Source organism: Bombina bombina, chromosome 6, assembly GCF_027579735.1.
Source record: "Bombina bombina isolate aBomBom1 chromosome 6, aBomBom1.pri, whole genome shotgun sequence".
Taxonomy (NCBI): Eukaryota; Metazoa; Chordata; class Amphibia; order Anura; family Bombinatoridae; genus Bombina; species Bombina bombina.
Window position 1 is genome coordinate 748,793,260 of NC_069504.1, and position 17,471 is coordinate 748,810,730.

Below are 17,471 nucleotides of genomic sequence, written 5' to 3' on the forward strand. Positions count from 1 at the left end.
CGTCTTGATAAAATCAAGCGTTCAATTTCCAAGCAGTCAGCTTCAGAGAAGTTAGATTTTGATGTTTGAAGGGACCCTGTATCAGAAGGTCCTGTTTCAGAGGTAGAGACCAAGGTGGACAGGATGACATGTCCACCAGGTCTGCATACCAAGTCCTGCGTGGCCATGCAGGTGCTATTAGAATCACTGATGCTCTCTCTTGTTTGATTCTGGCAATCAATCGAGGAAGCAACGGGAAGGGTGGAAACACGTAAGCCATCCTGAAGTCCCAAGGTGCTGTCAGAGCATCTATCAGGACTGCTCCTGGATCCCTGGATCTGGACCCGTAACGAGGAAGCTTGGCGTTCTGTCGAGACGCCATGAGATCTATCTCTGGTTTGCCCCAACGTCGAAGTATTTGGGCAAAGACCTCCGGATGAAGTTCCCACTCCCCCGGATGAAAAGTCTGACGACTTAAGAAATCCGCCTCCCAGTTCTCCACTCCCGGGATGTGGATTGCTGACAGGTGGCAAGAGTGAGACTCTGCCCAGCAAATTATCTTTGATACTTCCATCATAGCTAGGGAGCTTCTTGTCCCTCCCTGATGGTTGATGTAAGCTACAGTCGTGATGTTGTCCGACTGAAACCTGATGAACCCCCGAGTTGTCAACTGGGGCCAAGCCAGGAGGGCATTGAGAACTGCTCTCAATTCCAGAATGTTTATTGGCAGGAGACTCTCCTCCTGACTCCATTGTCCCTGAGCCTTCAGAGAATTCCAGACGGCACCCCAACCTAGAAGGCTGGCGTCTGTTGTTACAATTGTCCAGTCTGGTCTGCTGAATGGCATCCCCCTGGACAGATGTGGCCAAGAAAGCCACCATAGAAGAGAATTTCTGGTCTCTTGATCCAGATTCAGAGAAGGGGATAAGTCTGAGTAATCCCCATTCCACTGACTTAGCATGCACAGTTGCAGTGGTCTGAGGTGTAAGCGTGCAAAGGGTACTATGTCCATTGCCGCTACCATTAAGCCGATTACCTCCATGCATTGAGCCACTGACGGGTGTTGAATGGAATGAAGGGTGCGGCAAGCACTTTGAAGTCTTGTTAGCCTGTCCTCTGTCAGGTAAATCTTCATTTCTACAGAATCTATAAGAGTCCCCAGGAAGGGAACTCTTGTGAGTGGAACGAGTGAACTTTTCTTTTCGTTCACCTTCCATCCATGTGACCTTAGAAATGCCAGCACTAACTCTGTATGAGACTTGGCAGTTTGAAAGCTTGAAGCTTGTATCAGAATGTCGTCTAGGTATGGAGCTACCGAGATTCCCCGCGGTCTTAGTACCGCCAGAAGAGCACCCAGAACCTTTGTGAAGATTCTTGGAGCTGTAGCCAATCCGAATGGAAGAGCCACAAACTGGTAATGCCTGTCTAGGAAGGCAAACCTTAGGTACCGATAATGATCTTTGTGAATCGGTATGTGAAGGTAAGCATCTTTTAAATCTACAGTGGTCATGTATTGACCCTCTTGGATCATAGGTAAAATTGTCCGAATAGTCTCCATCTTGAACGATGGAACTCTTAGGAATTTGTTTAGGATCTTTAAGTCCAGGATTGGTCTGAAAGTTCCCTCTTTTTTGGGAACCACAAACAGATTTGAGTAAAACCCCTGTCCCTGTTCCGATCGTGGAACTGGATGGATTACTCCCATTAACAAGAGCTCTTGTACGCAGCGTAGAAACGCCTCTTTCTTTGTCTGGATTGTTGACAATCTTGACAGATGAAATCTCTCTCTTGGAGGAGAGTATTTGAAGTCCAGAAGGTATCCCTGAGATATTATCTCTAGCGCCCAGGGATCCTGAACATCTCTTGCCCAAGCCTGGGCGAAGAGAGAAAGTCTGCCCCCCACTAGATCCGATCCCGGATCGGGGGCCCTCAATTCATGCTGTTTTAGGGGCAGCAGCAGGTTTCCTAGTCTGCTTGCCCTTGTTCCAGGACTGGTTAGGTTTCCAGCCTTGTCTGTAGCGAGCAACAGCTCCTTCCTGTTTTGGTGCAGAGGAAGTTGATGCTGCTCCTGCTTTGAAATTACGAAAGGAACGAAAATTAGACTGTCTAGTCTTGGCTTTGGCTTTGTCCTGAGGCAGGGCATGGCCTTTACCTCCTGTAATGTCAGCGATAATCTCTTTCAACCCGGGCCCGAATAAGGTCTGCCCTTTGAAAGGTATATTAAGCAATTTAGACTTAGAAGTAACATCAGCTGACCAGGATTTTAGCCACAGCGCCCTGCGTGCCTGAATGGCGAATCCTGAATTCTTCGCCGTAAGTTTAGTAAGATGTACTACGGCCTCCGAAATGAATGAATTAGCTAGTTTAAGGACTCTAAGCCTGTCCGTAATGTCGTCCAGAGTAGCTGAACCAATGTTCTCTTCCAGAGACTCAATCCAGAATGCCGCTGCAGCCGTGATCGGCGCAATGCATGCAAGGGGTTGCAATATAAAACCTTGTTGAACAAACATTTTCTTAAGGTAACCCTCTAACTTTTTATCCATTGGATCTGAAAAAGCACAGCTATCCTCCACCGGGATAGTGGTACGCTTAGCTAAGGTAGAAACTGCTCCCTCCACCTTAGGGACCGTTTGCCATAAGTCCCTTGTGGTGGCGTCTATTGGAAACATTTTTCTAAATATCGGAGGGGGTGAGAACGGCACACCGGGTCTATCCCACTCCTTAGTAACAATTTCAGTAAGTCTCTTAGGTATAGGAAAAACCTCAGTACTCGTCGGTACCGCAAAATATTTATCCAACCTACACATTTTCTCTGGTATTGCAACTGTGTTACAATCATTCAGAGCCGCTAACACCTCCCCTAGTAATACACGGAGGTTTTCCAGTTTAAATTTAAAATTTGAAATATCTGAATCCAGTCTGTTTGGATCAGAACCGTCACCCACAGAATGAAGTTCTCCGTCCTCATGTTCTGCCACCTGTGACGCAGTGTCTGACATGGCCCTAATATTATCAGCGCACTCTGTTCTCACCCCAGAGTGATCACGCTTACCTCTTAGTTCTGGTAATTTAGCCAAAACCTCAGTCATAACAGTAGCCATATCCTGTAATGTGATTTGTAATGGCCGCCCAGATGTACTCGGCGCTACAATATCACGCACCTCCCTCTGAGCGGGAGATGTAGGTACTGACACGTGAGGCGAGTTAGTCGGCATAACTCTCCCCTCGTTGTTTGGTGAAATTTGTTCAATTTGTACAGATTGACTTTTATTTAAAGTAGCATCAATACAGTTAGTACATAAATTTCTATTGGGCTCCACTTTGGCATTGCAACAAATGACACAGGTATCATCCTCTGAATCAGACATGTTTAACACACTAGCAAATAAACTTGCAACTTGGAAATACAATTCAATTAGAAAAATATTAAAACGTACTGTGCCTTTAAGAAGCACAGAAGATCTATGACAGTTGAAAATTAATAAATTGAAACAGTTATAGCCTCAATCCTTGTAAACAACACAACTTTAGCAAAGGTTTAATCCCATTAGCAAAGATAACAAATTCTGAAAGCAGGAAACAAATTACAGAAAAAACGTTTTTTATCTCAGTCAAACTATAATTCTCACAGCTCTGCTGAGAGAAATTACCTCCCTCAAAATAAGTTTTGAAGACCCCTGAGCTCTGTAGAGATGAACCGGATCATGCAGGGAATACAATGAGTTGCTGACTGAAATATTTGATGCATAGTAAAAGCGCCAAAAAAACGGCCCCTCCCCCTCACAACACAGCAGTGAGGGAGAACAGAAACTGTCAGAAAAACAGATTAAGCAACTGCCAAGTGGAAAAATAGTGCCCAAACATTTATTCACACAGTACCTCAGCAAATGAAAACGATTTTACATTCCAGCAAAAACGTTAAACATAATCTCTAGTTATTAAACAGCTTTATGTATTTCTTACAGTGTAATTCTAGTGAAGTACCATTCCCCAGAATACTGAAGTGTAAAGTATACATACATGACATTATATCGGTATGGCAGGATTTTCTCATCAATTCCATTGTCAGAAAATAAAAACTGCTACATACCTCTATGCAGATTCATCTGCCTGCTGTCCCCTGATCTGAAGTTTACCTCACTCCTCAGATGGCCGAGAACAGCAATATGATCTTAACTACTCCGGCTAAAATCATAGCAAAACTCTGGTAGATTCTTCTTCAAACTCTGCCAGAGAGGTAATAACACACTCCGGTGCTATTTTAAAATAACAAACTTTTGATTGAAGATATAAAACTAAGTATAATCACCATAGTCCTCTCACACATCCTATCTAGTCGTTGGGTGCAAGAGAATGACTGGGAGTGACGTAGAGGGGAGGAGCTATATGCAGCTCTGCTGGGTGAATCCTCTTGCACTTCCTGTTGGGGAGGAGTAATATCCCAGAAGTAATGATGACCCGTGGACTGATCACACTTAACAGAAGAAATATTACTTTTCAAGTTGGTGGCCATTGGGCAGGGTATTTAAATTTCAGCGCTACATTACAAAGTAAGTTATAGCGCATCTTCATAACAACTGAAGAGTTAAACTCCTTCTATAATATCTATAACATTCCAGATTTGTTTAGACAAAGGGAAACGTTTACTGCTATCCCTTTAAGGACTGTGTGCATTGTGTGAGGGTGTCTGTGCCTTTAAGACTGTGCAAGCGTAATGCTATCTGTGCTGTTAAGGCTGTGTGTGCTGTGTTTGTGCACCTGTACCATTAAAACTGTGTGTTTGTGTGGTGTGAGCTCCCCCTTTAAAGTCTGCGTTTGTGTCTGTCACTTTAATACTGGGTGCCCCTTTAAGGCTGTGTGCATTTGGGTGTGCTTAAAAGCCTGTGTGCCTGCCCCTTAAAGACCGTGCATGGTGTGAGATGTTCCTTTAAGGCTGTGTGCGTTGCGTGTGGATGTACACTGTTGTCTCTCCCTTTAAGACTGTGTGTGTGTGTGGTGTCTTTACCCACTAAAGGTTTTGTGTCTGCCCCTTTAAGACTGTGTGAGCAGGCGGTGAGCTGCCCTTTAAGGCTGCGCTAGGTGTCCATGGTGTGAGCTGTTCCTTTAACACTGTGTGGTTATGGTGCAAGTTGTCCCTTTAAAGGCTGTGCATGTGGTCCTGCTCCTTTAAGACAGAGGGTCCCTTTTAAGGTGGTGTGCTTTGCGTTTGGATGCATACTATCGCTCCTTTTAAAACTGCTTGCGTTTAACCACTAAAGGTTGTGTGTGCCTGTACCTTAAAGACTGTGCATGCAGGTTCCGAGCTGCCCTTTAGGCTTTATGCGTGTGGTGCAAGTTGTCCTTTTAAAGACAGAGAGTGCTCTTTGTGTTTGTGTGCGTGCATGTGCCACTGTCCCGTTAAGACAGAGCGTCCCTTTAAGGCTGCGTGCATCACATGGGGATGCATACTATCGCTCCCTTTAAAACTGTGTGTGTAAACTCACTAAAAGGTTGTGTGTGCCTGCCCCTTTAAGACAGGTGCTGAGCTGCCCTTTAAGGTTGCGCTTTGTGCACATTACGGTGATCTGCCCCTTTAAGGTTCTGTGCGCAGGTGTTGAGCTGCCCTTTAAGGTTGTGCTGCGTGTACATTACGGTGATCTATCCTTTTAAGGCTCTGTGCGCAGGTGTCGAGCTGCTTAAGGTTGCGCTGCGTGCACATTACAGTGATCTGTCCCTTTAAGGCTAATTGCGCAGGTGTCAAGCTGCCCTTTTACGGTTGCGCTGCGTGCACATTAAGGTGATCTGTCCCTTTAAGGCTCTGTGCGCAGGCGTTGAGCTGCCCTTTAAGGTCGCGCTGCATAAACATTACTGCGATCTGTCCCTTTAAGACTGTGTGCGTGTGGTGCTAGTTGACCCTTTCAAGGCTGTGTGGTTTTTTGTCTGTCCCTTTAAGACTGTGTGACCAGGTGCTATCCTGCCCTTTAAGGCTGTGTGAACATTATTTCCTCAGCAGTTTGTACAGTTGTTACTGAGAGGGCTGCTTTAAGTGTCTGTGTACAGTAAACAGTTACAAATTTATAAATATAGCTGCAAGCAAGAATAGAGGTGGCCACGTGCATCGTCTTTGCAATGGCATACAAGCTGCTAAGTCACAATATATAGCTATACAGCAAATTTAAAATATTTAACATAAGCAGTTGCAAAGAAATCACATTTTCAAAATTTCCGCGTAAACCAATATGACTGCCATAGCTTGTGACCAATTCCATCAACATGAACAAATCTGACTCTAGGTCACAATATACGGTTATACAGAAAGTTTCACAGTTCTAACATAAGCAGTTGCAGAGAAAATAGATTCTCTAAATGTTCGCATAAAACAAAATGGCTGCCAGATCATATAATATACAGCCTCCATATTATGCACAATAATTCTCACCATAGATGTCAATAAACATGGCAAAAATAAAGCTTGTTTGTAAAACGGTTGCTGTTTTATTATTAATTTAAAAATATTGTTAAGCGTTTTTGAACAATTCAAAATGGCTTCCAAACCACATGAACTATCAACTTCTCTTGAACAAATTTGAATGTTAGTCATAAAATAACTCTGTAAACAAAATTTCAAGTCTGTCCCATAAGCGGTTTCGGAGAAGAAGATTTTTGTAGCTTTTAAAAACAGTACATAGAAACAAAATGGCCTATGCAATGTATGGCTTTTCAAATTGCACATACTAATGCTCACTATAGACCTTTACAATTTTCAGAAGTTTTATGAAAATTTGCAAATATTTTATTTCATGAAGGCGACTGCACAGTGCGATTTTTTTTTTTTTTTTTTTTGTAGTTTTACCTTTAATCAAGAGTTTATTTTTTTTTTTTTTATTATTATTTATTTATTGAGGACATATAATGGTAAACTCACAATACATAAAACAAATCAAAGAAGAAGATATATGCAGTACATCAAATGTTTACATCTTTTTTGAAAAATAAACATTATGTAAATCACGCTACCATCCTTCTTTTTCTTTTTTTTTTAAAATAATTTTTTTATTGAAGTTAAAGCATGTAACATCACAACAAGGACTCGCCCTAAGGCCAAAGTTACAACAGAGAAAGTAATACATTGTCTATAAAAAAGCATTATTGAGAAAGCAATATGCGCATAAAGCAATAAAAAATACATTTCAATTCTGATTATGAAGATAGACAGTATCTTAGGCGAGATGAAACAGAACTTCATTTTATATTATAATGTCAGCGTATGAACTCCACATTCTAATAATATTTAATCTAAGACCAACATAACAGCCTGTGGAGGGTTAGCATAGAAATCAGCCACTCTTGGGCCGAGATGTATAGGGGAAGGGGGATATTCAGCGGGTAAGCACCGCTATACGCATAGGGAAAGGAGGTGGGGGGGGCGGAGCCATATATAAATGTAAATAGCATATGATACTTGGTGTGGACTCATAAGTGTCCATTAGTCTACTTAGGAGTATATAGTGGAGTAAGGTAACATTCCAACACAAAATGGAGTAACTAGGTAGGGGCTATAGGCCACTCTATTGATTCATTCAGGGAGACCCAAACATTACAAATATAAACTACAAAGGAATGTATACGTGTCACTATATTAGCAATTTACTTAGGTGCTCAGGACTGGTCTAGAGAGTAACGAAACAGGCAAAATGTGAGCTTATCTAAACATTGCGTAGCAAGCTTGCCCACTAATTAAAGTGGAGATTGATAGAAAATATACATTTCCAAGTAACATTTGAGAAGGTAGTAAACTGTTTAGGAACGATGAGATATATTTGGTCGTATAATAAACACATTACATTAGTAGTACACATCATAACCTGTAGGGAGGTAAGGCACTTTATAGAATCCCTTTAGCAATAATATATAATATAACTAAATAGGTTATCTTCTGGGCCTATATTATAAGAGTGTGATGTAAAGGTATCTGAGCATTTATAAGCACTAGCGCTAAACTGCCAACAGATGTGCTAAAAATGCAAACATTAACAGTGAGCAGACAGGCACTTAATACTCGAGAACAGGTCGCATAATCAGAAGTTACTATGAGGACTTTTAAGGAGCCTAGGTAGATTGATCCTCTGTTAATCAGCATAATAGCCAGAGCAAATAAAAATTTAAACATGTTATATAGCCTACATCTCAAGTGTCTAACTTATGCCTCATATCATAACCTTAACAAGGTCTGGGAAGGCAGCTTTTCTAAAATATATAAGGTAATATAGGCTAGCATAACATTACACAGGTCTGACACTTTCTACATGTGAGAAGGTATTGTCAAGAGAGAGACTATAACTAAAATAAAACTTTACATGTGTCTGGTTTACACCACGTGTGCTGAATTAATGGCTGAAAGACATGGCCCCCATATAAGTGCAAGCTTTACAGTAATGTAGTATATCTTAGTAAGCAAATGCTATTATTATTGGAGGGAGAAATTATTAAGGGAGGAAAAGCATATATATTAAATTCAAACTTGAACTCTGTTCACTTATCCTCAGAAAGTATTTCGTATTGGAAGCTGAATTAACAATTAAACGGTTACTAAGGGCTAAATGGAAGAGGGAAAAGAGCCCCTAGGAGATTAAGTAGTCATAACCAGTGCCCAGTAGACTGCACATCAGACAATTTGTACATGTCGTCATTAACTGTAGTCTGTGGGTATGGGGATTAGTTTAACATTCCACAAAAGGTATAAGTTATGTTTGCAGCCATCTTGGGGGTAAAAAAAAATCAAACAAACAAAGAAACTTAAAAAGACACACCAACCAAGTATTGTATCCTCACATAGGAACTGCATATTCAATTAGTGTATAGAATGTGAGTGAAACTAAAGAAATATACAATAACATTTAACAATACTTAAACCTAAAGGTAAACAGGCTAGTTATATGAGCAACTCTCTTCTGGAGGAAGCGTAAACTTAAATAGAGTATATGAGACTATAGAATCTATGTAAAAAGTATGCAGTGTGAAGCTATACATATCTGTCTAATCAAAAATTTATTAGGATCTGGTCTGAGCGTTTTATATGTTATATCTATACCTGCAAAGAAAAAGTAAGGTTTAGAGTCTTATTAAGATATAGACAGCAGCAATGAAGATAGTAAGTTCCAGTTTAATTCCCTCATAGCCTCAGTGTCCACATATCTCATCGTGTGCATGTGAAAGATGGGCAAAGAGGACAGGGGTGCTGCTGATCCAGATCTATCCCACACCAGTTCTAAGGCCAAACAATGAGGGAGCTGCAGTCTGTGTCAGCTTGGGCTTTGTCCCAGAAACGTTTAAAAGCAATGATACTATCAGCGGGACGTTCATTCGTTGTCTAACAGGTCTCTCTGTTAATGCCCAGATATATGTCAGTCGCCATCTAGTAACCCCTTTGCTTGAAACATAAGGCAGGATACTTATCTGGGGAGTTCCTTCCATGCAGATCCCGAGTTTCTCTGTGCAGTGTCCCACGATCTCAAGCGTAGGAGAAATAGTAGCAGCAAAATGACACGACCTGTCATCAAGTGAACTGATCGCAGCTAACGTATCTCTGCCTGAGTCCACATCTCTCCCGACATCAGCGGTGGGTTGGGGCTGTGAGCTGTGTCTAACAGCGCTGTATTGCTGAGCATTACTGAGCCGCTTCTGTTCCTCAGTCAAAGTCTCGTTCTGGGAGGGTATTCCACAATAAGGAGAAGAGGGGTTACCTGCATAATCTATGGACGGTAGGCTCTTGTTCAGGAATGGAGTGTCGCATCTGTTCTCCTTACAGATCGTAATAATGTCCTCATATTGGCGATCCATTTTACTCTCCAACTCCCGCAGGAGGAATCTGACAATTGCGTGCGGGTCCTCCATTGGAAGGCAGTGTCCCAGACGTGCTGTATTCTATATTAGGTCACACACTTTAACTGTTCGGCCCCTCTGCGAGCGTTGTTACCCCGCAATTGTTAGGAGCCAAGTGGAGGTAGGGGGTTCAGATGTCCCAGTCGATGTAGCTGCTCTCAGTACTCAAACCCTCTAAAGTCCCTTAGATAAAGATAGGTGTACATAGCTTTAGCTAGCGTCTCTGCTCTAGAGGGATATGGGCGCCATTTGCCGCCATCAGGGCCTCTTCATATCAGAGTACTATACCACCATTGCTGCACTGAAGAAGCGACCAAATGCACCTTAACTGTGCACGTGGGCTCTTAATTGGGAGCGTGGATGGTATGATGGCTTCTTTAGGTCAAAAATCTCACTAAAATTAGGTAAATAAAAGGTTATAAGAGGGAGCCTCAGATAAACGTGTCTGCTCTCGTTGGCGGTTAGCTCCGCCCCCCTCCTTTTTCTTTTTTTATAGAACAAAAATAGCTCCCTAATAACTAGGAAGCAAAAACCGAAGCAGAACACAGCCAATCAACCCATTGACAACAGGCCAGTTGCACAAGTCACTTTTAGAATTAATAAAGCTATAGGCAGGCATGCTTAATATGAAATACTAGGATCTGATATATGTGCTAGCTCAGAATAAATTATTGGCGGTTGCTAAAGTTCTCAACCCTCCCAAAACTATATTTACCGGTTACTCCCAGCCAAGCCTGTTACTATACATGTGGGGCTTTCCGTTCGGCAATTTAAATGATTTTACAGTTGGGGGATAATTTTATAACGTAGTACAACCCTCCGGCATTTTGGATATGCAGTATATATGTAAAGAGTAGGCTACCCAGGGCTCAGGTACAGAAACATTAGAAGCTTACTAAAATTAGGTTTTGTAGCGAAGAATCTATAACTTTGGTAAATGTAAGACTCATCTGCAACCTCGGCCGCCAGTCACAGAATGAGCCCCAATTCTTTAACGGTATTTTTAGAGCCTTTCTGTGCACCTATGTACTATATGTTTAAGGAGGGGTGATAACAATCCTATCGTGGGGAAAGCAATATTTCACATTTTTAAAGTAAATTCCCAGTGATACAAAACTGGGTAAAGAATACAAAAACTCCAGTAAAGTTAAAATCGGCAAACGTTAGGCTAACAACAGCTACATTAAACATTATATCACACAAGAAACAGAGCATTATACAAAACCTGAGAACTGTTAAAAGTGCCGAGACTTTTATAATAACTGAAGTCAGAGTGTTATATGTTTTTACTGTCACTTTATGCACCCAAGGAAGATCTCAGCTCAAACATTCTTTTTTGCATAAAGTTCTCCTCTGAGTCTCCCTGAAGCGGCAAGCTAGCATCCGCATATTGAAGAAGCGTATCAGGGTTCTTTAGAGAGTAGAGTGTCTGAGTCTTGGGTAAGCCATCACTTGGAATCTGGGCTTGCAATGCGGCAGGTAAGCCAGCCTGCTGCCTGAAATCGGAATCGTTATTAGGTGGTATGTTGTCTGCATATAAACTCATGGTCTCCTTTCCCCGCCTTTCCCAAAAGTGCCCTTCGAGTTCCCAGAGCTGAGCATCATGAGAGTCCCATCCTGGCATCCATTCCGGTCTTGTGAGGGGCTTTGATGCTGATATCATGTAAGGCTGTGCGGAACTCTCTTTCACCTTAGTAGTTTTCGATGCTCCTGCATGATTTGCTGCTATGTGGTGGAGTATTTCAACTGTGGGCGCCATTTTAGAATACTTGAGCTCTCTTTTTCTCCTTATGTTTGTTAATGAAGGGTGCAATTGATATGTAACTATATTCAGTTGACGGTCATACCCTCCTTCATTGCTAGGTGTATGTGTTTGCGCTGACACCGCTCCTATTATGCTTTGGTCCATGCCTTCCTTCAATGGCAGTCGCACTTCTATCCCGACTGCCACACTAGGCAGTAATGTTATGTCACTGTGTCTTTGCTGCCCGATTTTCTCTGCCAGAGCCTGTATGTCCCTTTCTGTAGGTGCTTTGTCAATTAAGACTTGAAACATAGCCTCCAGTTTTTTATAAGAGTTGTCCATGTTTTCAATAATGGTGTCGTACCACGTGGCCGCCATTAGCTACTATTACCCGCTGCGATGCTGTGCAACTGCAACAAGATGTACTGGAGAATAATTCAATGACCGGTGTCTATGCAGAGTCGTTTAACTGTTCTGTTCCTTGGCTATGTCCAGCTCCGGTCAAGTAACCCCAGTCTCCCAGGGGGGTGGCGCTGCCTGTTAAAGTGCCGCCGCACCAGGCCTCAAATGTCCAGTCTCGGCTCCCGGCTCATAAACACAGCCAAATTGGTGATAAGTAAGGGTGGTATATGTTGCCAGTTACAAAGCCAGTTGTAAGTTGTTCTATATGCTGTAGAATTGTGATGATAACCAGCGGTTTATCACACTATCCCCTGAAGCACAAGAGAAATTCGACCGGTTACAGCCGCTGTTTGGACACGCCCCCGCACAGTGCGAATTTTAACTGCAATATTGTCTTTGAGGGTTATGACTAGGTGTAATCATGTGTCTATTACACTGTAATATTGTAAAATATTGTAAAACTAATGCATAAAGTGCAAATTTATGCAATTAAATGTTGATAAAAAGGTTAATGTCTCACAGCAGCATGTTGATTAAGGAAAAATCGCAGTTTGAACAAACTTGGTAGAGGACCTTGCAAGGAATATATGTGCAAATTCTTTATTGCACTAAGCGGTTTAAGAGAAGATGTTTAAAGATTTTCACAAAATGCAAGATGGCTGCTACATCATGTGACCAAGGCACGTCTGTTAAACAATGGCAAATCTAGGTCATAGCAGCACTGAGCACAGCAAGTTTCAAAACTGTAATATAAGCAGTTCCAGAGCTGATGATTTTTAAGCGTTTCTCAAAATTTGTCGCAAAAAACAAAATGGCTGCCTAACCAAATGACCTATGAGTTCAATGTTGCATGAGATGTAGCATTGCAATAGCACCAGCATACCTGGTAAGAGTTTAGCATAAGTAATTTGTGTTTTGTGAGCAATTGAATCAAAAGAGGCAGTATTGAATTATAAATAATTACGATAAAAATATAAATAATATTGCTGCCGCATCATGTGTCTGATTCTCTCCTAATGAGCAATTGTGAATCTAGGTCACAATATAATATTATACAGCAAATTTCACAATTCTAACATAAGTGGTTTCAGAGAAAATAGACTTTCGATATTTTCGCATAAACCAAGATGGCTGCCTGATCATAAGATATACAGCCTCCATATTAAGCACAATAGTGCTCACCATAGATGTCAATAAACATTTAAAAAAATAAAGCATTTTTGTAAAACGTTTTTTGTTTTATTATTAGTTTAAAAATATCGTTAAGCGTTTTTGAACAATTCGAAATGGCTGCCAAACCACATGACCTATCAATTTCTCTTGAACAAATCTGAATGTTAGTCATAAGATAACTCTGTAAACAAAATTTCAAGTCTGTGCCATAAGCGGTTTCGGAGAAGATTTTTGTCGTTTTTAAAAACAGCGCATACGAAACAAAATGGCCGCCAAGCGATGCAATGTATGGCTTTCAAATTGCACATACTAATGCTCACTATGGACCTCTACAATTTGCAATTTTTATTTCACGAAGGCGACTGCGCAGTGTGAATTTTTACTGCAATATTGCCTTTAGGGGTCATGACTATGTGTACTCATGTGTCTGCTACACTGTAATATAGTTAAATAATGTAAATATAATGCATAAAGTGCAAATTTACGCAATTAAACAGCGATAAAAATGCGAATGGCTCATAGCAGCCATGTTGATTATGAAAAATTCGCAGTTTGAACAAATTTAGTAGAGGACCTTGCAAGGAGCACATGTGCAAAATTGCGCTTAATTGCGCTTCATTGCACTTAGCGGTTGCAGAGATGTTTAAAGATTTTCGCACATTTCAAAATGGCAGCTAGATCATGTGACTAAATCACTTCTCTTGAACAAACTTTATTCTAGGTCAGTACCGCAGTACACACAGCAAGTTTAACAGCTGTAACATAAGCGGTTCTGGAGAAGAAGATTGTCAAGCGGTTGTGGAAATTTGTCACAAAAAGCAATATTCTAGGTCAAGTACAGCAGTACACACAGCAAGTTTCACAGCTGTAACATAAGCGGTTCTGGAGAAGATTGTCAAGCGGTTGTCGAAATTTGACGCAAAAAGCAATATGGCTGCTAGATCACATGACCTATATGATTTATTTTGCACAGGATTATGCACAGCATAGATCTCTAGCATTGTGGAAAAGTTTGATTAGTTTTTGAGTTATGCTGTTGTTTTTATAAGCATTTGAATAAGCGTCGGAATAATAATAAGCTAGTTGTATCATGAAATGTCTTCGTGTTCACATTTTTTTTTATTTCATATTTTTTTTACAAAATATACATTTTATGATACAAGCTTGTATTACATATTTTTATGTGGTTAAAAAAATACGTACAATGAAAATGAATATGAATCTCTAAAGGAGCTTCAGAAAAGATCACTTCTATGTAAGCACAACTCTATGTTGCACAATACTATTTCTGCACACCTATGCACAAAAACTCTATATGCTTTACTTAAACATTGCCCCTTAAATTAATATAATAATACTGAACAACATTTCACTTAAAAGGACCGTGTACAGCAATTTTCTTATAACTGCATGTAATATACACTACTATAAACAAGAATATGCACATATACTGATTTTAAAATTCTGTATAAAAAATAATTTATAATCTGCCATTTTTGCACTGTTAATAAGGTTTGGCTGGGACACATAGTGAAATGTGCTGTAAAACAAAATAGCAGAAACTGTTCCTTCCCTGCATATAGAAATACATGTACGGATAACAATCAAAATTCAGCATGAGTCTGTAAACAATTTTATACATCTTACACTGTGTGGCTTGTTTATTAGTCTGAAAATCAGCACAATGTTCTTAAAAAATAAGCAAAACGATACATTTTTACAAAAAGAATAACAGATGTGCAATATAAATCTTCAATTTCCAAACCCTTTACGCTAATAAAGATCCAGTGTATAATGTCCCTTTAATGAATTGATAGAGAGATCAAGGAAGAGAGATTAAGATAAATAAAGAGCAAGAGATTTAGGGGGAGAGAGAGGTAGGAAGGGCGAGATAGAGGGAGGGTGGACAGAGGTCGATGGAGAGAGAAAGAGCGGGAGATAGAGAAAGTGAGTGGGAGAGAGAGGTAGTGGTGATATTGAAGGGGGGATACAGAGATATGCAGGTGGGGGTGAGAGGGTGGGTGGGTGGGAGAGAGGGAGTGTTAAAGAGATATAGAGAGGAAGTGGAGAGAGAGAAGGACGGGGTATAGAGGTATTGGGGGTAGAGAGTGAGAGAGAGACACAGAGAAATAGACACAAACAGACAGAGGTAGGGAGAGAGAAAGACGGTGGTAGAGAGTGACATACAGAGGGAGAGAGAGACAGAGTGATATAAAGACAGACATTGTGAGTGACAGAAATACAGAAAGTTAGTTTGATAGAGGGAGAGAGAGACAGACATAGGGAGAGAGAGACAGACGGAGGTATGTAGAGACACAGATAGCGGGATAAAGAGACAAGGATGGAGGTAGAGAAAGACAGAATAAGGGAGTGAATATTGACAATGTGGGAGAGAGAGATAGACAGAAGGAGAGAGACATACATAGGGATAGAGAGAGACAGGCAGTGAGGGAGAGAGAAAGATAGGATAGACATACAGATGGAGGGAGAGAGGGAGGGAGAGAGACAGGGGGAGAGAGACAGGGGGAGAGAGACAGGGGGAGAGAGACAGAGGCAGTGAGGTATAGAGACAGACGGAGGAAGAGAGACATACGGAGGGAGATAGAGACAGACAGAGGGATGTAAGGAGGCTTAGCTAGAGAGAGACAGAAGGAGGGAGAGACAGACAGAAGGCAGGAGATAGATACAGATAGAGGTAGAAAGAGAGACAGAGGGAGGGGGATAGACAGACAGAGGCAGTGAGGGATAAAAACAGACATAGAAACACATACCAATGGAGGGAAAGGGAGCGAGGGAGAGACAGACAGAAGGATTGAGGGAGAGACAGACAGAGGGAAATAAAGACAGAGGCAGTGACGGAGAGAGACAGGCAGTGAGGGAAAGAGAGGGAAGGACAGAGGCAGTGAGGGAGAAAAAAAGGAGGGAGAAACACATACCGATGGAAGGAAAGAGAGCGAGGGAGAGACAGACAGACAGAAAGAGGGAGGGAGACAGAGGAAGTGAGGGAGAAAGACAGGGGGAGAGACAGAGGCATAAAAACAGACGGAGGGAGAGACACATACTGATGGAGGGAGAGACACAGAGGGAGGGGGGAGACAGACAGAGGGAGGGGGGAGACAGACAGAGGGAGGGGGGAGACAGACAGAGGGAGGGGGGAGACAGACAGAGGGAGGGGGGGAGACAGACAGAGGGAGGGGGGGGAGAGAGACAGAGGGAGGGGGGAGAGAGACAGAGGGAGGGGGGGAGAGAGACAGAGGGAGGGGGGAGAGAGACAGAGGGAGGGGGGAGAGAGACAGAGGGAGGGGGGAGACAGACAGAGGGAGGGGGGAGACAGACAGAGGGAGGGGGGAGACAGACAGAGGGAGGGGGGAGACAGAGGGAGGGGGGAGACAGACAGAGGGAGGGGGGAGACAGACAGAGGGAGGGGGGAGACAGACAGAGGGAGGGGGGAGACAGAGGGAGGGGGGAAGACAGACAGAGGGAGGGGGGGAGACAGACAGAGGGAGGGGGGAGACAGACAGAGGGAGGGGGGGAGACAGACAGAGGGAGGGGGGGGAGACAGACAGAGGGAGGGGGGGAGACAGACGGAGGGGGGGGAGACAGACAGAGGGAGGGGGGGGAGACAGACAGAGGGAGGGGGGGAGACAGACAGAGGGAGGGGGGGGGAGACAGACAGAGGGAGGGGGGGGAGACAGACAGAGGGAGGGGGGGGGAGACAGACAGAGGGAGGGGGGGGGGAGACAGACAGAGGGAGGGGGGGGAGACAGACAGAGGGAGGGGGGGGGAGACAGACAGAGGGGGGGGGGGAGACAGACAGAGGGGGGGGGGGAGACAGACAGAGGGAGGGGGGGGGAGACAGACAGAGGGAGGGGGGGAGACAGAGGGAGGGGGGGAGACAGACAGAGGGAGGGGGGGGAGACAGACAGAGGGAGGGGGGGGAGACAGACAGAGGGAGGGGGGGGAGACAGACAGAGGGAGGGGGGGGAGACAGACAGAGGGAGGGGGGGGAGACAGACAGAGGGAGGGGGGGGAGACAGACAGAGGGAGGGGGGGAGACAGACAGAGGGAGGGGGGGGAGACAGACAGAGGGAGGGGGGGGAGACAGACAGAGGGAGGGGGGGGAGACAGACAGAGGGAGGGGGGGGAGACAGACAGAGGGAGGGGGGGGAGACAGACAGAGGGAGGGGGGGGAGACAGACAGAGGCAGTGAGGGAGAAAACCAGACAGAGGGAGAGACATATCGATGTATGGATAGAGAGCGAGGGAGAGTGAGAAGGATGGAGGAAGAGACAGACAAAGGGGGAGAAATACA